We start from the raw sequence: 25,049 nt of genomic DNA on the forward strand, positions 1-25,049 counted from the left end.
CGCCAACTACTCCCGAGGTCGAGCTCTCTGCCACCACCGTAGTAACAGTGTCCACAGTACAAGTGGTGGTTTTCACAACAGTGCATGTAGGGGTCACCATTGTGGTCTTGGTGACGGTCGTGGTCCGGTCACAAGGGGGCACCCTCGCTATGGGGGACAGCTTCGCCGCCGCCTTGGTCGATGATGTCATGGGGGCTGGTCGCTTGCGCACATTCAGGGCGAACCAACCCCTCTCCCCGAAGTGCCGGGTGTAGGTGACTTCGTCCCCCCTTGTACAGATCCCGGTCCGGGTGGCCTTCTTTGAGATGGGACTCTACATCCCTTCGGTTTACGAAAACCTCGGAATACAGGTCCGGCTCCTTGATGAAGCCCCATCCACCACGGAGCTGGAACTCAACAACTGTGCCCTGCCTGCGCGGGGCCTAGGGGGTGGTACGGTCCTTGCGGGCCCGGTCCTTCACTTCAAGGTCTCTCCGGTAGTGGGCTTCCCCCTGAGCCTGGTGCTGTCTCTCCGTCTCCTCCCACTGCCGATCCAGCAGGGCCTGGTACTGCTCCCAGCTAAGGGCCTCCACCATCTCTCCCTCCTGTGTCTGCACCCCGCGGAACCCCATGATGTTCGACCCCGGGTTCACCCAGCGGCACACCGTACGCTCTGCGTAGACCTCGCCTGGCATGGTAAGCGGCGAGATCGGGGCCTTGAGGAAGTGCTCCATGCCCGTGGGTTGGTCCCATTGTGGAAGGCGCTGGAGCTTGTGGGTCCCAGGGATAGGGGGCGCCGTGACCGGGCCGATCAGCAGGTCTTCCGCGGCCGGGGTGGGATCGGCGGACTCACCGTTCGATGCGGCTTCCTCCGGTGCGACCGACTCCAACGGTGGTGAAGGTTCCAGAGTCAGGAGTTCTTCTGCGGGTCCCTCTTTGCACGAGGCCTCGGTCTCAAGCCGCCACTGGAGAAGCTGCTCCACAAGATCTTCCATCTCGCCCTGTAGGAGACCGGTCCCAGATGTGAGGCTCTGGCTGTGATGCTCATCCGGGTAGCTAGGGGAGCCCTCTGCTTCGACCCTGCAGTCTGGGTCTGAGCGGTCAGCCATGGCGTCCTCCACGTGGGTCGCTTCCTGGTCTCTTTCCCGCTCTCTCCTTCGTGGGCGGTTTCGTTTCTTGTTCCTCCGCCCCCATTGAGGATCAGGAGGCGGATATCTGCTGCTGACGGACACGTCCTCAAGGTGCAGAAATATTTAGACTGGGCGGCCATTATCTTTCGCGCTCTCCAGCTTACTCACGCCCTTCTTCTTTCCCTGCGCCCCTCGTGGCGCTGCAATGGTGCCGGTTTTGGCGGGAATCTTGCGGCAATAGCAGTACACAGTCTTTGCAATAAACTACAGTCCAACACGTTTCAATCACAGTTCCAAGGCACACATGACCCAATTCTTCAGGCTTAAGTACGATCCTGTTCATGACGCCAACTTGGAGCGCCCCCAGACACAGGGCCACGCGTTTCGGTACCGGGCCTCTCTGGTTCGGTTCTGAGGTTGTCACGGTGGCTAGGCCCGGTCTGCGACCCTGCTAAGGGGCGTCCAATAAAGGTGGTACACAGTCTGGGGTTCGTGACGCCACCTGTGGTGTTCGGTCAGGGCGACCGACGCTGCTGTGGGGTCCACTGGGGTGATGGAATGGCAGCTGGATGGTATACCTTCCCACAGGTGAAGTATGTCCCCAGGGCTTCCCAGTGGTGTAGGTGGCGATGGTGAGAGGTGCAGGCAATAACGAGGACACAAGGTTGCAGTCTCTTTACCTCTTTACTGAAGGCTTCAGGATCCGCAATCCAGAGTACGTTTAACAGGGCTATCAGAGACCGGCCGGTCCGATGGGCACATCCAGAGTTTCCCTCGCAGATGGAAATCGTTGCCTACCACTAGCGCCTGTGTGTTGTAGTCCTACCCTGCTGAGCATTCGGAATAGTCCTCACAACTGCTGTTCTTGTTCGTTCGTTCTCTACAGCTCTGTCTCTTTCTCTTTAGTTTCAGATGTTACTAGTTTCTCGTCCCCCAGGTATATTTTGGCTAGGACACACCCGTATGACGGGAAGGCTTGGAGGTCTTCCGGGACCCTAGAGACGCCCCTCTCCCAATGTTGCCCCCTATGTCTTCTTAGGAAATTTAAGGTAGACAGCCAACCTATAATTAACTGTCCGGCGGAGTTTGAAGTAAGGCCTGAAGTCAGTTACTCCTACGGTGTTCCGGCCACCGACTACGCGCCTCAGTAAGATGTTGCCTCTCTCTCTCTCGGCACGACTCTTACTGGCTCTCCTTTGTGCTTGATCTCGTTTACACTGTTCTACAATATCCTTCCCTTCGCGTCTCTTTCTCAGGATACCGCCGCAGGGTGTGCAGGCGCGGTCCCGTAACATTCTGTTCTGTTCGCTAGGCACCTGCCAGGGTCCCACGCCTGACAGGGACCCTCCTGTGCCTTCTCCCTGCAACACCCCCTGCCACGGGATGTTGCCTGAATCCAACCCAGTCAGCTTCTGACTAACTTCCTCCCCAGCCCCTAGTTTTACCAGTGTGAGGAGTGGCCCAACGACCAGGTCTCTGGGGCGCTGCACTAGCAAAGCCTATGAGATTTTAGAAATCTCATGCACACACATTGTTTTTTTTTTGCCAGCGGTATTTTGTGCTTTGCATGGTTTTTGGGACATACAGCATGTCACTACTTTCAGGGTTTTTCACCCACTGACTTGAATGGGTGTGACAAACGCACCAAAAACGCGGTATCATATTTTGCTGCGTTTTTTGAGCCAAAACCTGATTCTATAGAATAGAATTTTTTTTCAACACTAAACTTTAATCAGCATGCACCAGAGACGAATCTGTTATTGTTCACTGCTCATTGCAGGCTATCACGGGTGACAAGACTCCAAGGAAAAGAGCGCAGCGCTTACAAGCTCTTTTCCTTAGAGCTTGTAAGTGCTACTCTAAAGCTGAAAAGATGATTGGATCAAAGCTAGCTTCAGTGTCACTGCGCCATTCCCAGGCTGAATCCGCTTGCAGCAGCAGAGAGTGCACAGTTTGGGATGATGATGCTGCCCCAAACTGTCAGGCATGTGTGTACCGCCCATCGGCAACAGGAAGGAAGCTGGAAAGCAAGGGGGCAGTGTTCTAACAGTAGAACATGAGACAAACTCTTTGGGGCTCGTGCGAGTCGTGCACACAACCTTAATAATTGGGCGAGTTCTATCCGTTGTGTTGATGGATAGCTCTCCTCCCCATGGGGCCGTGCCAATAATCAGAGTACATTTAAGTCCATTGGACCACACTCGGATGACATCTGATCCAATTCACGGAGACAGTGAAGGGAGAAGATGAAGATTTGGTTGTTTTTTTTTCATTCTCTGCATCCGAGAAAATCTTATCAAACTCTGATTAGCATAATCGATCCGATTTTCTCAAATGAGAGAAAATCAATTGTGTGATCCTAGCCCTAAAAAAGTTATGAAAATACACTTTTCAGAATTATTCACAAAATGAAAATGTATCAGCTACCTATAGGATAACTCGTGGATAGTTGGGGGTCCAATTGCTGGGACCACCGTTGATCCTGAGAGCAGGGTTCTGAAATGGAATATTGTCTATGGGACTGTCGGGATAGCCGAGCGCAGAACTAATCTTTTATAGAGAATGCATGTGTGAGCATTCCAACATGGCATTCCCTACTTTTGGGATCAGTGGTGGTCCCAGCGATCAGACCCCCATTGATTTGCAAGTTATCTTTTGATTTGATGATAACATGTAATGTTGGGAATAACGCTTTGATGTGTTTACTGTAAGGGACGAGACTTTCCCATTTAATACGAGCGCTGTCTGCAGGAACACGTGCTCCAGAATAACATGACGGGTCTCACCTTTGGACAGACAGGGAGTATCATTATCTTGATAATTGCCATAGAAAACTGCAAACACCAGATAAAACACCCTTAAAATGGAAACTGTAACAGGACTCTTCACCTGGATAATAAAAGTTCTGTTTCTTGAAATGGTTATTGATTCCTGCGTAACTTTCACTTTCTTTTATTTGTAAAGGGAGCGTGTATTCATAATAAATGTCATGTACAGCACTCCTCTCCTTCCCATGTAGATAAAACAAGTATAAAATATTGATTACTTTACCCAACACTTCTTGTGATTTGTGAAATTAGCATCTGGATATAAAATGTAACCAAAATATAAGAAAGACAGAGCTAAACTAAAGCGGGTGCAAAGGAGAGCGGCCACGATTATTACAGGGGACACTGTCATCAGAAAATGATCTATTGTTTAATTCAGGGTTTTAGTTTTATTAAATGTTGATTTAATAATTTTCATATTACAAGAAAAAATATATAATTTTAACACTTGCCACTAGGCCTAATATTAAACTCCTGGTTTCTGCACTTCATGGACATTAGCATCAATAAACTTCTTTATACGATCATCTATATAAAGCATTTATATAAGATCCTGTGTTATCTCCTGTATATAGAGGTGTTATCAGTCATTGTACAGGAGGAGGTGAGCTGTGACATCATCTATTGTGAATGGTGGATCCTGTGTTATCTACTGTATATAGAGGTATTATCAGTCATTGTACAGGAGGAGGAGGTGAGCTGTGACATCACCTATTGTCAATGGTGGATCCTGTGTTATCTACTGTATATAGAGGTGTTATCAGTCATTGTACAGGAGGAGGTGAGCTGTGACATCACCTATTGTGAATGGTGGATCCTGTGTTATCTACTGTATATAGAGGTATTATCAGTCATTGTACAGGAGGAGGAGGTGAGCTGTGACATCACATATTGTGAATGGTGGATCCTGTGTTATCTGCTGTATATAGAGGTGTTATCAGTCATTGTACAGGAGGAGGAGGTGAGCTGTGATATCACCTATTGTGAATGGTGGATCCTGTGTTATCTGCTGTATATAGAGGTGTTATCAGTCATTGTACAGGAGGAAGATGTGAGCTGTGACATCACCTATTGTGAATGGTGGATCCTGTGTTATCTACTGTATAGAGGTGTTATCAGTCATTGTACAGGAGGAGGAGGTGAGCTGTGACATCATCTATTGTGAATGGTGGATCCTGTGTTATCTACTGTATATAGAGGTGTTATCAGTCATTGTACAGGAGCAGGAGGTGAGCTGTGATATCATCTATTGTGAATGGTGGGTCCTTTGTTATCTACTGTGTATAGAGGTGTTATCAGTCATTGTACAAGAGGAGGAGGTGAGCTGTGACATCAACTATTGTGAATGGTGGATCCTGTGTTATCTACTGTATATAGAGGTGTTATCAGTCATTGTACAAGAGGAGGTGAGCTGTGACATCACCTATTGTGAATGGTGGATCCTGTGTTATCTACTGTATATAGAGGTTATCTGTCATTGTACAGGAGGAGGAGGTGAGCTGTGATATCACCTATTGTGAATGGTGGATCCTGTGTTATCTACTGTATATAGAGGTGTTTTCAGTCATTGTACAGGAGGAGGAGGAGAGCTGTGACATCACTTACTGTGAATGGTGGTTCCTGTGTTATCTACTGTATCTAGAGGTGTTATCAGTCATTGTACAGGAGGAGGAGGAGGAGGTGAGCTGTGATATCATCTATTGTGAATGGTGGGTCCTGTGTTATCTACTGTATATAGAGGTGTTATCATTCATTGTACAGGAGGAGGAGGTGAGCTGTGACATCATCTATTGTGAATGGTGGATCCTGTGTTATCTACTGTATATAGAGGTGTTATCAGTCATTGTACAAGAGGAGGAGGTGAGCTGTGACATCACCTATTATGTATGGTGGATCCTGTGTTATCTACTGTATATAGAGGTGTTATCAGTCATTGTACAAGAGGAGGTGAGCTGTGACATCACCTATTGTGAATGGTGGATCCTGTGTTATCTACTGTATATAGAGGTTATCTGTCATTGTACAGGAGGAGGAGGTGAGCTGTGATATCACCTATTGTGAATGGTGGATCCTGTGTTATCTACTGTATATAGAGGTGTTTTCAGTCATTGTACAGGAGGAGGAGGAGAGCTGTGACATCACTTACTGTGAATGGTGGTTCCTGTGTTATCTACTGTATCTAGAGGTGTTATCAGTCATTGTACAGGAGGAGGAGGAGGAGGTGAGCTGTGATATCATCTATTGTGAATGGTGGGTCCTGTGTTATCTACTGTATATAGAGGTGTTATCATTCATTGTACAGGAGGAGGAGGTGAGCTGTGACATCATCTATTGTGAATGGTGGATCCTGTGTTATCTACTGTATATAGAGGTGTTATCAGTCATTGTACAAGAGGAGGAGGTGAGCTGTGACATCACCTATTATGTATGGTGGATCCTGTGTTATCTACTGTATATAGAGGTGTTATCAGTCATTGTACAAGAGGAGGAGGTGAGCTGTGATATCACCTATTGTGAATGGTGGATCCTGTGTTATCTACTGTATATAAAGGTGTTATCAGTCATTGTACAGGAGGAGGAGGTGAGCTGTGACATCACCTATTGTGAATGGTGGATCCTGTGTTATCTACTGTATATAGAGGTGTTATCAGTCATTGTACAGGAGGAGGAGGTGAGCTGTGACATCACCTATTGTCAATGGTGGATCCTGTGTTATCTACTGTATAAGTGCAGCGCCCCAGAGACCTGGTCGTTGCAGTATGGCGCTCTGCCGCTAAAGGGAGCAGCGGTACGTCTGATGGCACTAAGGAGTTCTCCTGACCAGGTATCACTAGAACACATTACACTTCACACTCCGGCCACTAGGGGGAGAAAAAGGCTTTATTTATTGGGCCACTCCTCACACTGGTAAAACTAGGGGCTGGGGAGAAAGTTAGTCAGAAGCTGACTGGGTTGGAACCGGGCAACATCCCGTGGCAGGGGGTGTTGCGGGGAGAAGACACAGGGGGGTCCCTGTCAGGCGTGGGAACCTGGCAGGTGCCTAGCGAACAGAACGTAACGGAACCGCGCCTGCACTACCTTGCGGCGGTATCCTAAGAGAGAGACAAGAAGGGAAGAATATTGTGGAACAGTGTAAACGAGATCAGCACAAAGGAGAGCCAGTAAGAGTCGTGCCGAGAGAGACAGGCAACATCTTACTGAGGCGCGTAGTCGGTGGCCGGATCACCGTAGGAGTAACTGACTTCAGGCCTTACTTCAAATTCCGCTGGACAGTTGATTATAGGTTGGCTGTCTACCTTCTACACCTACAAAGACATAGGGGGCAACATTGGGAGAGGGGCGTCTCTAGGGTCCCGGAAGACCTCCAAGCCTTCCCGTCAAACGGGTGGCGTCCTAGCCAAAATATACCTGGGGGACGTTAGAAACTAGCAACATCTGGAACCAAAGAACGAGAGAGAGAAAGCTGTAGAGAACGAACGAACGAGATCAGCAGTTGTGAGGACTATTCCGAATGCTCAGCAGGGTAGGACTACAACACACAGGCGCTATTGGTAGGCAACGATTTCCATCTGCGAGGGAAACTCTGGATGTGCCCATCGGACCGGCCGGTCTCTGATAGCCCTGTTGAACGTGCTCTGGACTGAGTGTACTGAAGCCTTCAGTAAAAAGGTAAAGAGACTGCAACCTTGTGTCCTCGTTATTGCCTGCACCTCACACCATCACCATCCACCTTACCGGGAAGCCCTGGGGACATACTTCACCTGTGGGAAGGTATACCATCCAGCTGCCATTCCATCACCCCAGCGGACCCCACAGCAGCGTCGGTCACCCTGACCGAACACCACAGGTGGCGTCACGAACCTCTGACAGACTGTACTACCACCTTCATTGGACGCCCCTTAACAGGGTCATGACCGGGTCCAGCCACCGTGACAACCGCAGAACCGAAGGCGAAGGGACCGGTACCGAGTGACTTGTGGCCCTGTGTCTGGGGGCGCTCCAACGAGAGGTGTTAAAAGTCATTGTACAAGAGGAGGAGGTGAGCTGTGATATCACCTATTGTGAATGGTGGATCCTGTGTTATCTACTGTATATAAAGGTGTTATCAGTCATTGTACAGGAGGAGGAGGAGAGCTGTGACATCATCTATTGTCAATGGTGGATCCTGTGTTATCTACTGTATATAGAGGTGTTATCAGTCATTGTACAGGAGGAGGAGGTGAGCTGTGACATCACCTATTGTGAATGGTGGATCCTGTGTTATCTACTGTATAGAGGTGTTATCAGTCATTGTACAGGAGGAGGAGGTGAGCTGTGACATCACCTATTGTGAATGGTGGATCCTGTGTTATCTACTGTATAGAGGTGTTATCAGTCATTGTACAGGAGGAGGAGGTGAGCTGTGACATCACCTATTGTCAATGGTGGATCCTGTGTTATCTACTGTATAAGTGCAGCGCCCCAGAGACCTGGTCGTTGCAGTATGGCGCTCTGCCGCTAAAGGGAGCAGCGGTACGTCTGATGGCACTAAGGAGTTCTCCTGACCAGGTAGCACTAGAACACATTACACTTCACACTCCGGCCACTAGGGGGAGAAAAAGGCTTTATTTATTGGGCCACTCCTCACACTGGTAAAACTAGGGGCTGGGGAGGAAGTTAGTCAGAAGCTGACTGGGTTGGAACCGGGCAACATCCCGTGGCAGGGGGTGTTGCGGGGAGAAGACACAGGGGGGTCCCTGTCAGGCGTGGGAACCTGGCAGGTGCCTAGCGAACAGAACGTAACGGAACCGCGCCTGCACTACCTTGCGGCGGTATCCTAAGAGAGAGACAAGAAGGGAAGAATATTGTGGAACAGTGTAAACGAGATCAGCACAAAGGAGAGCCAGTAAGAGTCGTGCCGAGAGAGACAGGCAACATCTTACTGAGGCGCGTAGTCGGTGGCCGGATCACCGTAGGAGTAACTGACTTCAGGCCTTACTTCAAATTCCGCTGGACAGTTGATTATAGGTTGGCTGTCTACCTTCTACACCTACAAAGACATAGGGGGCAACATTGGGAGAGGGGCGTCTCTAGGGTCCCGGAAGACCTCCAAGCCTTCCCGTCAAACGGGTGGCGTCCTAGCCAAAATATACCTGGGGGACGTTAGAAACTAGCAACATCTGGAACCAAAGAACGAGAGAGAGAGCTGTAGAGAACGAACGAACGAGATCAGCAGTTGTGAGGACTATTCCGAATGCTCAGCAGGGTAGGACTACAACACACAGGCGCTATTGGTAGGCAACGATTTCCATCTGCGAGGGAAACTCTGGATGTGCCCATCGGACCGGCCGGTCTCTGATAGCCCTGTTGAACGTGCTCTGGACTGAGTGTACTGAAGCCTTCAGTAAAAAGGTAGAGACTGCAACCTTGTGTCCTCGTTATTGCCTGCACCTCACACCATCACCATCCACCTTACCGGGAAGCCCTGGGGACATACTTCACCTGTGGGAAGGTATACCATCCAGCTGCCATTCCATCACCCCAGCGGACCCCACAGCAGCGTCGGTCACCCTGACCGAACACCACAGGTGGCGTCACGAACCCCTGACAGACTGTACTACCACCTTCATTGGACGCCCCTTAGCAGGGTCATGACCGGGTCCAGCCACCGTGACAACCGCAGAACCGAAGGCGAAGGGACCGGTACCGAGTGACTTGTGGCCCTGTGTCTGGGGGCGCTCCAACGAGAGGTGTTAAAAGTCATTGTACAAGAGGAGGAGGTGAGCTGTGATATCACCTATTGTGAATGGTGGATCCTGTGTTATCTACTGTATATAAAGGTGTTATCAGTCATTGTACAGGAGGAGGAGGAGAGCTGTGACATCATCTATTGTCAATGGTGGATCCTGTGTTATCTACTGTATATAGAGGTGTTATCAGTCATTGTACAGGAGGAGGAGGTGAGCTGTGACATCACCTATTGTGAATGGTGGATCCTGTGTTATCTACTGTATAGAGGTGTTATCAGTCATTGTACAGGAGGAGGAGGTGAGCTGTGACATCACCTATTGTGAATGGTGGATCCTGTGTTATCTACTGTATAGAGGTGTTATCAGTCATTGTACAGGAGGAGGAGGTGAGCTGTGACATCACCTATTGTGAATGGTGGTTCCTGTGTTATCTACTGTATACAGAGGTGTTATCAGTCATTGTACAGGAGGAGGAGGTGAGCTGTGTTATCAACTATTGTGAATGGTGGATCCTGTGTTATCTACTGCATATAGAGGTGTTACCAGTCATTGTACAGATCACGGCACGGAGAGGTTTGGCTTTTTGTTCCCGGTAGTCCAACCTCCACCGATCAGACATTGATGACGTTTCTAATTGACATGGCCTCACTGTTATTGGTGGAAATCCCCTTGAAGGACAATACGACGGCTGTAATTTCTGTGTACTTTTACCAATTTCCCAAATACAATTCCTGAAAATGTTTGTTCTTTACAATAGGTTTTACAGTAATGGCTGTGAAATTTGATAGAAGTGTACAAATCACTTGTAATAGGTATAACCCTGATTTCTGGCCGGCTAACAGTTAGCAATAGGAGTAATTGTCGCCCACATTGATATTTGAGGTTACGTGAGAAGGTGCAGAAATGACAGAAGTGAGAAGGTGACGATGTGACACAAAACAGCTTGTGACTCTACGATTACATCAGACTCTACCGGGGACACCACAAACTCTGAATGTTAGAAGAGACACATGGGGGGAATAAACCAAAGCCACAAACCACAAAGGTCGTGATACGGAGTCTCCTCCGGGGAGTAGGTGACCGAGTATGTGCTAGATAAAATGTGAGACGCTGAACGATAAATATATTAGTTTAGTTCTAAGGGAGAACATTACAAACTTAAAATCAGACCCTAAAAACAAAATAAAAAAAAAAAATCCCCTAATTAAATTAAAAAAAATCTCCAAAAACTAAATTCAAATAAAATAAAAATCATCCACATAAACTAAACAAAATAAAAGTCACGTTATTAAATTATATATTCAGCTAAAGCTTTATCATTTTTGTTTTTGGGAAAGTCAAGATAACATCAACATGGCAGATCGGTGATAACAGCCGAGGACGGTGAAGTGGGGGGGGGGGGGGGGGAGACAATTATTTATTTATTTTTTCATTAATTCTCATTTTAATTCAATCTTTCAGAAGCAAAGATGATCGGAGGTTCACCAAAGGGAAAACAACTACATCTAAAAATTAAGGAACCGTTCCCGAACAATATTCCTCAAGGTAAAATTGCAAAGATATTAAATATCTCATCATCTATGGTACATAATATCATCAAGAGATTCATGGGTTCGGAACATGCGGCCAGGCCGACGGTCACTATTGGGTTCTCACGAAAATCTTCCAGAACTCATTGTGAAGAAGTGAAGATCCCGGACTGTGGAGCATCGACAATCCGACATCAGACCACAACGTTCTTCCCCCAAAACTCCAGCAATGGTCTCCTCGCTTGCCAGATGTTTACAGACTGTTGTAAAAAGAATAGGTGATGCTCCACAATTGCATACTGCTATTCTCTATATTTTACACAGCGTCCCAATTTTTGGGAAATTGGTGTTGTACACTATATAGAGGGTATGCAGGACGGCTCTTCCTGAACCACAGGAGTCATTTTTCATGGTATTGTTTGAGAACGGCATGTCGATAGGTCAATAATGTTTGAGTGTTGCATGTTGATATTATTTGAGCACTACATGGCAGTATTATTCATGCCCTAGATAGCAGAGCAATTGTATAATTGAGCAATGTATGGCGGTTTTATTTGAGAAATTTATGGGATATTACTTGAGCACTGTATAGTAGTTTATGAGCACTGTATGGCGGTATCATTTGAGCACTGCATGTCACTGTTATTGGCACATTGTATAATGGTGTTATTTGAGCACTATATGGCAATGTTATTGTCAGCATTATATGGCAGTATTATTTTCAGCACTATAAGGCAGTATTGTTTTCAGCATTGTATGGCAGTATTATTTTCAACACTATTATTTTCAGCATTCTAAGACCGTATTATTTTCAGCATTGTATGGTAGTATTACTTTCAGCATTGTATGGCAGTATTGTATTCAATATTGTATGGCAGTATTATTTTCAGCATTCTAAGGCAGTTTTATTTTCAGCACTGTTAGGCAGTATTATTTTCAGCATTGTATGGCAGTATTATTTTCAGCACTGTATGGCAGTATTACCATATTTTCAGCACTGTATGGCTGTATTATTTTCAGCATTGTATGGCAGTATTATTTTCAGCACTGTATGGCAGTATTATATTCAGAGTTGTATGGCAGTATATTCAGCACTGTATGGCAGTATTATTTTCAGCACTGTAAGGCCGGCGTCACACTAGCGAGTTTTACGGACGTATGAGCGCATTAAATACGTCCGTAAAACACGCATTACACACGGCCCAATTCTCTATGCCCCAGCTCCTATCTGCCGTATTTTACTGATCAGTATTATACGGCTTTCTACGGCAGTTGAAAATCGCAGCATGCTGCGTTTGTCACCGTATTGCGCAAAAAAAATCGCCAATGCAAGTCTATGGGGGCCTGAAAAATACGGATTACACACGGACCAGCAGTGTGACTTGCGAGAAATACGCAGCGGTGTTAGCGAGAAAAGCTGGCAATTCAGTGCCGTGTACAGTAAAATCACACTGACAGCTTACAATAGAATAGGTGGAATAAATGTGTACACATAGAATAGGTATATATATATATATATATATATATATATATGTCAGTGAGACACATATATGTATATATATTATTACTTCATACAGCGCTAGATAGCTTTAAAGCCGGTAATTCAATTGCCGGCTTTTGCTATCTCCTTCCTAAACCCGACATGATATGAGACCTGGTTTACATACAGTAAACCATCTCATATCCCCATTTTTTTTGCATATTCCACACTACTAATGTCAGTAGTGTGTATGTGCAAAATTTGGTCGTTCTAGCTATTAAATTAAAGGGTTAAATGGCGGAAAAAATTGGCGTGGGCTCCCGCGCAATTTTCTCCGCCAGAGTAGTAAAGCCAGTGACTGGGGGCAGATATTAATAGCCTGGAGAGGGTCCATGGTTATTGGCCCCCCCCTGGCTAAAAACACCTGCCCCCAGCCACCCCAGAAAAGGCACATCTGGCACATCTGGCGGAGAAAATTGCGTGGGAGCCCACGCCAATTTTTTCCGCCACTTAACCCTTTAATTTAATAGCTAGAACGGCCAAATTTTGCACATACACACTACTAACATTAGTAGTGTGGAATATGCAAAAAAAAGGGATATGAGATGGTTTACTGTATGTAAACCATGTCTCAAATCATGTCGGGTTTAGGAAGGAGATAGCAAAAGCTGGCAATTGAATTACCGGCTTTTAAGCTATCTAGCGCTGTATGAAATATTAATATATCTATATATATAATTGTCTAAGGGTTTTTCCGTCTGTCTGTCTGTCTGTCTGTCTGTCTGTCCTGGAAATCCCGGCTCTCTGATTGGTCGAGGCCGCCAGGCCTCGACCAATCAGCAACGAGCACAGCGACGATGATGTCATAAAGGACGTAGATATCCCGCGTCTCTGATTGGTCGAGGCCGCCAGGCCTCGACCAATCAGCAACGGGCACAGCGACGATGATGTCATAATGGTTGCCATGGCGACGATGATGTCATAAAGGTTGCCTTGACAAATCAGCGACGGGCACAGTCTGCCGCGAATTCTGGAATCATCATTGTTCATATACTACAGGGACATGCATATTCTAGAATACCCGATATATATAATTGTCTAAGGGTTTTTCCGTCTGTCTGTCTGTCTGTCTGTCTGTCCTGGAAATCCTGCGTCTCTGATTGGTCGAGGCCGCCAGGCCTCGACCAATCAGCAACGGGCACAGCGACGATGATGTCATAAAGGACATAGACATCTCATGTTTCTGATTCAGCGACAGGCACAGTATCGACGTAGATGTCATAATGGTTGCCATGGCGACGATGATGTCATAAAGGTTGCCTCGACCAATCAGCGATGGGCACAGTGTGCCGCGAATTCTGGAATCATCATTGTCCATATACTACGGGGACATGCATATTCTAGAATACCCGATGCGTTAGAATCGGGCCACAATCTAGTATACATATATGTGTCTACTGACATATATCTATATATATAATTGTCTAAGGGTTTTTCCGTCTGTCTGTCTGTCTGTCTGTCTGTCTGTCCTGGAAATCCCGGCTCTCTGATTGGTCGAGGCCGCCAGGCCTCGACCAATCAGAGACCGGCACAGCATCGACGTAGAAATCCCGCGTCTCTGATTGGTCGAGGCCGCCAGTCTGATTGACACTTCTATATTGATCAGTCCTCCTGACACTTCAATATTGATCAGTCCTCCTGACACTTCAATATTGATCAGTCCTCCTGACACTTCTATATTGATCAGTCCTCCTGACACTTCTATATTGATCAGTCCTCCTGACACTTCTATATTGATCAGTCCTCCTGACACTTCTATATTGATCAGTCCTCCTGATACCTCTATATTGATCAGTCCTCCTGATACCTCTATATTGATCAGTCCTCCTGACACTTCTATATTGATCAGTCCTCCTGACACTTCTATATTGATCAGTCCTCCTGACATTCTATATTGATCTGGCGGCCTCGACCAATCAGAGACCGGCACAGCATCAACGTAGAAATCCCGCGTCTCTGATTGGTCGAGGCCGCCAGTCTGATTGACACTTCTATATTGATCAGTCCTCCTGACACTTCAATATTGATCAGTCCTCCTGACACTTCAATATTGATCAGTCCTCCTGACACTTCTATATTGATCAGTCCTCCTGACACTTCTATATTGATCAGTCCTCCTAACACTTCTATATTGATCAGTCCTCCTGACACTTCTATATTGATCAGTCCTCCTGATACCTCTATATTGATCAGTCCTCCTGATACCTCTATATTGATCAGTCCTCCTGACACTTCTATATTGATCAGTCCTCCTGACACTTCTATATTGATCAGTCCTCCTGACACTTGACGATGATGTCATAAAGGACGTAGATATCCCGCGTCTCTGATTGGTCGAGGCCGCCAGGCTTCGACCAATCAGCAACGGGCACAGCGACGATGATGTCATAAAGGACGTAGAAATCCCACGTTTCTGATTCAGCGACGGGCACAGTATCGACGTAGATGTCATAATGGTTGCCATGGCGATGATGATGTCATAAAGGTTGCCTCGACCAATCAGTGACGGGCACAGTCTGCCGCGAATTCTGGAATCATCATTGTCCATATACTACGGGGACATGCATATTCTAGAATACCCGATGCGTTAGAATCGGGCCACAATCTAGTCTATATATATAATTGTCTAAGGGTTTTTCCGTCTGTCTGTCTGTCTGTGTGTCCTGGAAATCCCGGCTCTCTGATTGGTCGAGGCCACCAGGCCTCGACCAATCAGAGACCGGCACAGCATCGACGTAGAAATCCCGCGTCTCTGATTGGTCGAGGCCGCCAGGCCTCGACCAATCAGCAACGGGCACAGCGACGATGATGTCATAAAGGACGTAGACATCTCACGTTTCTGATTCAGCGACGGGCACAGTATCGACGTAGATGTCATAATGGTTGCCATGGCGACGATGATGTCATAAAGGTTGCCTCGACCAATCAGCGACGGGCACAGTGTGCCGCGAATTCTGGAATCATCATTGTCCATATACTACGGGGACATGCATATTCTAGAATACCCGATGCGTTAGAATCGAGCCACAATCTAGTATATATACAGTTAGGGCCAGAAATATTTGGACAGTGACACAAGTTTTGTTATTTTAGCTGTTTACAAAAACATGTTCAGAAATACAATTATATATATAATATGGGCTGAAAGTGCACACTCCCAGCTGCAATATGATAGTTTCCACATCCAAATCGGAGAAAGGGTTTAGGAATCATAGCTCTGTAATGCATAGCGTCCTCTTTTTCAAGGGACCAAAAGTAATTGGACAATGGACTCTAAGGGCTGCAATTAACTCCCTCATTAACCTGTAATCAATGAAGTAGTTAAAAGGTCAGGGGTGGATTCCAGGTGTGTGGTTTTGCATTTGGAAGCTGTTGCTGTGAGCAGACAACATGCGGTCAAAGGAACTCTCAATTAAGGTGAAGCAGAACATCCTGAGGCTGAAAAAAAAAGAAAAAATCCATCAGAGAGATAGCAGACATGCTTGGAGTAGCAAAATCAACAGTTGGGTACATTCTGAGAAAAAAGGAATTGACTGGTGAGCTTGGGAACTCAAAAAGGCCTGGGCGTCCACGGATGACAACAGTGGTGGATGATCGCTGCATACTTAATTTGGTGAAGAAGAACCCGTTCACAACATCAACTGAAGTCCAGAACACTCTCAGTGAAGTAGGTGTATCTGTCTCTAAGTCAACAGTAAAGAGAAGACTCCATGACAGTAAATACAAAGGGTTCACATCTAGATGCAAACCATTCATCAATACCAAAAATAGACAGGCCAGAGTTAAATTTGCAGAAAAACACGTCAAGAAGCCAGCTCAGTTCTGGAAAAGTATTCTATGGACAGATGAGACAAAGATCAACCTGTACCAGAATGATGGGAAGAAAAAAGTTTGGAGAAGAAAGGGAACGGCGCATGATCCAAGGCACACCACATCCTCTGTAAAACATGGTGGAGGCAACGTGATGGCATGGGCATGCATGGCTTTCAATGGCACTGGGTCACTTGTGTTTATTGATGACATAAGAGCAGACAAGAGTAGCCGGATGAATTCTGAAGTGTACCGGGATATACTTTCAGCCCAGATTCAGCCAAATGCTGCAAAGTTGATTGGACGGCGCTTCATAGTACAGATGGACAATGACCCCAAGCATACAGCCAAAGCTACCCAGGAGTTCATGAGTGCCAAAAAGTGGCACATTCTGCAATGGCCAAGTCAATCTCCAGATCTAAACCCAATTGAGCATGCATTTCACTTGCTCAAATCCAGACTTAAGACGAAAGACCCACAAACAAGCAAGACCTGAAGGCTGCGGCTGTAAAGGCCTGGCAAAGCATTAAGAAGGAGGAAACCCAGCGTTTGGTGATGTCCATGGGTTCCAGACTTAAGGCAGTGATTGCCTCCAAAGGATTTGCAACAAAATATTGAAAATAAAAATATTTTGTTTGGGTTATGTTTATTTGTCCAATTACTTTTGACCTCCTAAAATGTGGAGTGTTTGTAAAGAAATGTGTACAATTCCTACATTTTCTATCAGATATTTTTGTTCAACCCTTCAAATTAAACGTTACAATCTGCACTTGAATTCTGTTGTAGAGGTTTCATTTCAAATCCAATGTGGTGGCATGCAGAGCCCAACTCGCGAAAATTGTGTCACTGTCCAAATATTTCTGGCCCTAACTGTATATAGACAGTATATATGTTTTTATTATTTTTTGAGCACATGGATCCCTTGTATATCCGTATGTCGGTTTTGCAAGCCTGCGAGAAAATCTCGCAGTACGGATGCCATATGGATTACATACGGAGGATGCCATGCGCAAAATACGCTGACACACCCTGCCTACGGAGGAGCTACGGACCACTATTTTGGGACCGTATTGTCTTACGCCGAGTGTGACGCCGGCCTAAGGCAGTTTTATTTTCAGCATTGTATGGCAGTATTATTTTCAGCACTGTAAGACAGTATTACTTTCAGCATTGTATAGCAGTATTATTTTCAGCATTGTATGGCAGTATTATTTTCAGCACTGTATGGCAGTATTATTTTCAGCATTGTATGGCAGTATTATTTTTAACACTGTATGGCAGTATTATTTTCAGCATTGTATGGCAGTATTATATTCAGCGTTGTATGGCAGTATTATTTTCAGCACTGTATGGCAGTATTATTTTCAGCACTGTATGGCAGTATTATTTTCAGCACTGTATGGAAGTATTATTTTCAGCACTGTATGGCAGTATTATTTTCAGCACTGTAAGGCTGCCGTCACACTAGCAGTATTTGGTCAGTATTTTACATCAGTATTTGCAACTACAAGCCAAAACCAGGAGTGGGTGATAAATACAGAAGTGGTGCATATGTTTCTATTATACTTTTCCTCTAATTGTTCCACTCCTGGTTTTGGCTTACAAATACTGATGTAAAATGCTGACCAAATACTGCTAAGGCAGTATTATTTTCTGCATTGTATGGCAGTATTATTTTCAGCATTGTTTAGCAGTAGTATTTTCAGCATTGTATGGCAGTATTATTTTCAGAATTGTATGGCAGTATTATATTCAGGGTTGTATGGCAGTATTATTTTCAGCATTGTGTGGCAGTATTATTTGAGCATTGTTTGGCGGTATTATTCAGTTGGTAATCGTTTGGTAGAATAAATGTCTATCTTGATAGTTTTCATTTGCCCCAGCTGTTTAAACCATAAAATCTGGATCTCTGTGAAAAAGTAAAATACCACCAAATAAACAAAACTGTAATATGACATACAGAATAGATTTATTTCTGTTCATTATAGAACTGTAATCTATAAAATTATGATTACAGTGAAATGAAACTACTGCGAGTTGATCTGCTTTTCATCATACAAGTGAAACCTCAAACTTCCCCGAATTTGACCACAGTGTCAGCTATAGGGCAGGGGCTGACAATGGCACTGTGCTATAAGTACAATGGAAATCTATAGGTCTATACTGTATCTACAGGTTGTATTTCAGGTTGTATTTCACAAATATTACAATTTGTAAGAGTGCACCATCTGGCAGCACATGGACCCTTTATGGTATTGTGTTACCCTATGTAAGCAATGCTTCTAGATATGGCCTCAAGCCGCACAGTGTGCAGGTTACAGTGTTGTTGTTTTTAAGTTTTGCATTTTTTGTTTATTTATTTATTTTTTTTAATTACTTTTGTTCTCTTTTATCTGGAGACAAGTCACTAATTTTCTCTATATATCTATCTACTAATGTATCTTATGGTTCCTGGGTTCAAACCCTACCAAGGAGAACATCTGCCAGGAGTTTGTATGTTCTCCCCATGTTTGTGTGGCTTTCCTCCGGTTTCTTCCCACATTCCAAAGACATAGTGATAGGGAATCTAGATTGTGAGCCCCAATGGGGACAGTGATGATGCTGCCTGTAAAGAGATGTGGAATATGATGGCGCAATACAAGTATTAAAATTAAATCGATAAATAATGCCCATGGTGAAGTCTTGAAATACATTTGCTCATGCTATAGGAGCTCAATTTGTTCGTATTCAAAGGGCAGGTGCACGCTACAATCTTCTCTCCGTCCGAGAAAAAGAGTTTGATTATGCTGATCAGGTAGAGATCAGAGTTGAATCAGTTTTTCTCAAAGGTGAAGAGTAAAAAAAACTTTCTCCACCTTTTCCATTCAGCCAGTTCATGTCATATGAGTGCGGTCCGATGTTTTCCTCGGACCCATAGATTTGTGTTGCATATTTTGATCTGACACTCAGATCAAAATTGAACATGTCACCACTCTGTCCAAGGAAAAAAATCAGACATATGCAAGGCCCCACAGAATAACATGGGTACTAGTGCTAGCCATCGAAATCTTGGATAGCACTAATCCGATATAAACGGTCCTGTGCTCCTCCCTAGTAATTGGGGCATGCAATTGTAAAGAAAAGTCAGTTGTGAATTATAGGTACACCATGTGCAGAATTATTAGGCAAGTTGCATTTTGATCACATGATACTTTTTATACATGTTGTCCTACTCCAAGCTGTTCAGGCTTGAGAGCCAACTACCAATTAAGTAAATCAGGTGATGTGCATCTCTGTAATGAGGAGAGGTGTTGTCTAATGACATCAGAACCCTATATAAGGTGTGCTTAATTATTAGGCAACTTCCTTTCCTTTGGCAAAATGGGTCAGAAGAGAGATTTGACGGGATCTGAAAAGTCCAAAATTGTGAGATGTCTTGCAGAGGGATGCAGCAGTCTTGAAATTGACAAACTTTTGAAGCGTGATCACCGAACAATCAAGCGTTTCATGGCAAATAGCCAACAGGGTCGCAAGAAGCGTGTTGGGCAAAAAAGGCGCAAAGTAACTGCCCATGAATTGAGGAAAATCAAGCGTGAAGCTGCCAAGATGCCATTTGCCACCTGTTTTGCCATATTTCAGAGCTGCAACGTTACTGGAGTAACAAAAAGCACAAGGTGTGCGATACTCAGGGACATGGCCAAGGCGAGGAAGGCTGAAAAACGACCACCTGTGAACAAGAAACATAAGATAAAACGTCATGACTGGGCCAAGAAATATCTTCAGACTGACTTTTCAAAGGTTTTATGGACTGATGAAATGAGATTGACTCTTGATGGGCCAGAGGCTGGATCTGTTAACGGCAGAGACTCAGACTCAGACGCCAGCAAGGTGGAGGTGGGGTACTGGTTTGGGCTGGTATCATCAAAGATGAACTTGTGAGACCTTTTCGGGTTGAGGATGGAGTGAAACTCAACTCCCAGACCTACTGCCAGTTTCTGGAAGACAACTTCTTCAAGCAGTGGTACAGGAAGAAGTCGGTATCGTTCAAGAAAAACATGATTTTCATGCAGGACAACGCTCCATCACATGCCTCCAACTACTCCACAGCGTGGCTGGCCAGTAAAGGTCTCAAAGAAAAAACATAATGACATGGCCCCCTTGTTCACCTGATCTGAACCCCATAGAAAACCTGTGGTCCCTCATAAAATGTGAGATCTACAGGGAGGGAAAACAGTCCACCTGTCGGAACAGTGTCTGGAGGCTGTGGTGGCTGCTGCACGCGATGTTGGTCATAAACGGATCAAGCAACTGACAGAATCTGTGGATGGAGGCGGCTGAGTGTCATCATAAAGAAAGGTGGCCATATTGGTCACTAATTTTTGGGGGGTTGTTCTTGCATGTCAGAAATGTTTATTTCTAAATTTTGTGCAGTTATATTGGTTTACCTGGTGAAAATAAACAAGTGACATGGGAATATATTTGGTTTTTATTAAGTTGCCTAATAATTCTGCACAGTAATAGTTACCTGCACAAACAGATATCCTCCTAAGATAGCCAAACCTAAAAATAACCCACTCCAACTTCCAAAAATATTAAGCTTTGATATTTATGAGTCTTTTGGGTTGATTGAGAACATAGTTGTTGATCAATAATAAAAATAATCCTCTAAAATACAACTTGCCTAATAATTCTGCACACAGTGTATGGGGTAACGAATGCATTAAATGAGGTGCAGTTAGAAGAAGTGATCCAGCAAGAAGAAGATACCTGTGACTGTAAAGATTACTTGGCACAAGCTTTAACTTTGAGATTGCCGCCATGTATGAACGGTTGGTGACAACTTGGGCATTTGATTTACAGCGAATGAAAGATGTCGGAAGTTGACTGTCATGCACCAAAAAAAGTTGTTATATATGTATTTTAAGGGGAAGGAAACTTGTCCAATCCCGATTTTGACAGAACAATCTTGTGAACCACAAAAGGGAAACCTAACCCAAAAGTAGATGCTCCTGGATGCTTTCGGGTGGTCCAGGGGAAAAGGCTTACATGTCCTGTTTGGAGGTGTTGAAATGTTGAGTACGGTGCATGGTGTGGTTCAGGAGCTACATGCCTGTCCCTGGTTGTCCGTACATATGAGAGGATTGTATGTATGTGCACATGCCTAGGCTTTGGTATGAATGTTGCAGGGAGCACATGCCTGATGAGTGTGAGGAGCACTCACTTGTCCGGACTGCATGAGTGGAAGCATGCCTAAGCCTGACTATCTGCACAAGTAATTAAAGGGAATCTGTCCCTTGATTCAAACCACGGGCGGCATGAGTCTGGCTGTATGATTGCAGCCAGGTATGTTTTTCTCTGGCAGCTCAGATAAAATATAGTTAAATGCTCCGGCCAGGGACTCTAGGGAGAGGCCTGACTGGTCCGACATCTCCCACGGCTGGCCTCTCCCAATAGGTCTCAGGTGAATGACAGGTCTATTCCATAACAAGAGACCTGTCAATCACCCGGTATAGCACTGGGAATAGCCAGCTGGGGTCAACACCGGACTAGTCTCATGTCTCCAGCCTTGGACCCGGATGGATTTTTAAAGTATATTTTCTCTGAATTTGCCAAAGTGTTTCAAAGAAAAATATTCCTGGGTGCCATTGTGCAGCCAGACTCCGATTCGTGCTGCCCATGGTTTGGCCAGGATGAATCCAGTAACAGGTTTCCTTTTGACTGAGAATACAAGGTGACTTTTTCCACGACTTTGGTCGCTGGGTGTTCTTGCTATATCGCGGCACAATACAAGTGAACAGGGTCGCATTGCGGTTCTGAGGGTACTGTGAACGTGATGGTTTTTCTGTGACTTGCTTGTCACAATCGTAGTACCTTGGGGGTGCAATGCGACCCTGCTCATTTGTATTGTGCAACAATGTACAAAACTATGGTTGCACGATAGGTGTCGTGGCCAAAGTCACCGTGTAGCCCTGGCTTTAACAAGTGTGATTGAGGGTATAACAGTTCAGGACTACCAGTGTGATCAAGCCTACTCCATTCTGTCCTCATAATTGTCAAGGACTTAGCTAACATAGGCTAGGTCATCACTGTCAGGTCAGTGGGGATCCAACACCTGGCAAAGTCCCTGATGAGATGTTAGCAGGTCTGTCCACAAGAAGTGTTCATAGCTGGAACAGCACAGCGCCATCCAGTACGTAATGGCTGATCTCAGGTACTGCAGCTCAGCTCTCATTGAAGTTATTGTTATCTGAGCTGCAATACTTGAGAAGAGCCCCTGTGACTACGCAGAGTTTGGAGCTGTGCTTTCCTACACCATTTATTCCAATGGCCATGGGACCTGCAAACAACTGATCATGGAGCTGCTGAGTGTCGGATTCACCCTGATAGGAGATTGATGGCCTATAAAAAGGGTATAAAATCAATATCTTCATTCTGTACAAGACTTTAAACCTGAACCCCCTCCTGTCAAGCTCTAACGACTAAATCCATATAAGTTATTAATTACCTTACTTAATTCAGCAAACAATAAAGATCTTTGTCTCAGTCAAAAACTTGGGACCACTGAAAGTGAAATCTACAAGTGTCATTATAATATGGACCATAAAGAAGCAAATAACCGCAGTGATATTGATGGGCTGGAAACAGAGACCCCATTGTAGCTGACAAGAAAGTGCAAAAAACATGAGCATCATTTCAGGGTTACTACAGTTCTTCTTCCCTTGGCATAAAGTGAAACTGAGGTTGCATTGCATCATTTCTGCAGATTGCAAAAAAGAGAGATTTTGTGATTGGGTAACGTACTGTGCACATGAGATTCGGCGAGTACAGCTGCCCTGTCCCTGGTGGGAAGCAGGATGGCGGTCAGCAGGAAGTCAGCATAGGGAATACTCTGATTGGTAGAGACGTAGCAGGAGACGCCATGTGCACAACCACATTATGGGTGTAATGGTAACTTATGGAGGTTTATATACCTCTCTCTGATGCCGTTCGTTTAAAGGGGTTGTCCAGGATTTTAACATTGATGGCCTAAGGATAAATTCAGCAAATTCTGCGCTCCCAAATCTTACGCCCTTTCCCGTCTGAGCCCCAGTGTGTCTAAACCACATTTAAAGCCCACATGTTTGGCATTTCTGTACTGAATAGAGCCCGCCTAATTTACGCTTGGTGTCTACAGAAGAATGAGCTGTTCCTAATGTACTGGGTGCTACAACATACTGGTCACTACAGCATACTGGTCACTTCAGCATACTGGTCACTATAAGGTACTGGTCACTACAACGTACTGGTCACTAGGCACTGATCACTAAAATGACAGTGTGCAATTTTCACTCAGCAACATACACTACTGCTTGTTTCTGGAAAACATCCATATTTTACACTAATAAATAAGAATATAGGGTGCTAAAAGCTGGAGAGCATGACCCTACCAACAAGAGGGTAAGCACAAAGTAATCAGGAGCGGGAAAGATAATGGCGCAACGTCAGTTACAGTTAGGTCCATATATATTTGGACAGAGACAACGTTTTTTCTAATTTTGGTTATAGACATTACCACAATGAATTTTAAACAAAACAATTCAGATGCAGTTGAAGTTCAGACTTTCAGCTTTCATTTGAGGGTATCTACAATAAAATTAGAGGAAGGGTTTAGGAGTTTTAGCTCCTTAACATGTGCCACCCTGTTTTTAAACGGACCAAAAGTAATTGGACAGATTCAATAATTTTAAATAAAATGTTCATTTTTAGTACTTGGTTGAAAACCCTTTGTTGGCAAAGACTGCCTGAAGTCTTGAACTCATGGACATCACCAGACGCTGTGTTTCCTCCTTTTCGATGCTCTGCCAGGCCTTCACTGCGGTGGTCTTCAGTTGCTGTTTGTTTGTGGGCCGTTCTGTCTGAAGTTTAGTCTTTAACAAGGGAAATGCATGCTCAATTGGGTTGAGATCAGATGACTGACTTGGCCATTCAAGAATATTCCACTTCTTTGCTTTAATAAACTCCTGGGTTGCTTTGGCTTTATGTTTTGGGTCATTGTCCATCTGTAGTATGAAACGACGACCAATCAGTTTGGCTGCATTTGGCTGGATCTGAGCACACAGTATGTCGGCTCTGAATACCTCAGAATTCATTCGGCTGCTTCTGTCCTGTGTCACATCATCCATAAACACTAGTGACCCAGTGCCACTGGCAGCCATGCATGCCCAAGCCATCACACTGCCTCCGCCGTGTTTTACAGATGATGTGGTATGCTTTGGATCATGAGCTGTACCACGCCTTCGCCATACTTTTCTCTTTCCATCATTCTGGTAGAGGTTGATCTTGGTTTCATCTGTACAAAGAATGTTCTTCCAGAACTGTGTTGACTTTTTTAGATGTTTTTTAGCAAAGTCCAGTCTAGCCTTTTTATTCTTGATGCTTATGAGTGGCTTGCACCATGCAGTGAACCCTCTGTAGTTACTTTCATGCAGTCTTCTCTTTATGGTAGATTTGGATATTGATACGCCGACCTCCTGGAGAGTGTTGGT

General features: G+C 45.0%; 1 long non-coding RNA gene across 1 annotated transcript in view; it reads left to right on the plus strand.

Moving 5' to 3' along the window:
• The window catches only part of LOC138681209 (uncharacterized), a 110,604-nt gene that overhangs the window by 65,518 nt on the left and 20,037 nt on the right, over nucleotides 1-25,049 (plus strand). The window contains exon 2 of the long non-coding RNA XR_011321898.1: nucleotides 11,128-11,211. This is a non-coding gene — a long non-coding RNA (uncharacterized lncRNA). The remainder of the gene's footprint in view (nucleotides 1-11,127; nucleotides 11,212-25,049) is intronic.

Source organism: Ranitomeya imitator, chromosome 5 (assembly GCF_032444005.1).
Source record: "Ranitomeya imitator isolate aRanImi1 chromosome 5, aRanImi1.pri, whole genome shotgun sequence".
Classification (NCBI taxonomy): Eukaryota; Metazoa; Chordata; class Amphibia; order Anura; family Dendrobatidae; genus Ranitomeya; species Ranitomeya imitator.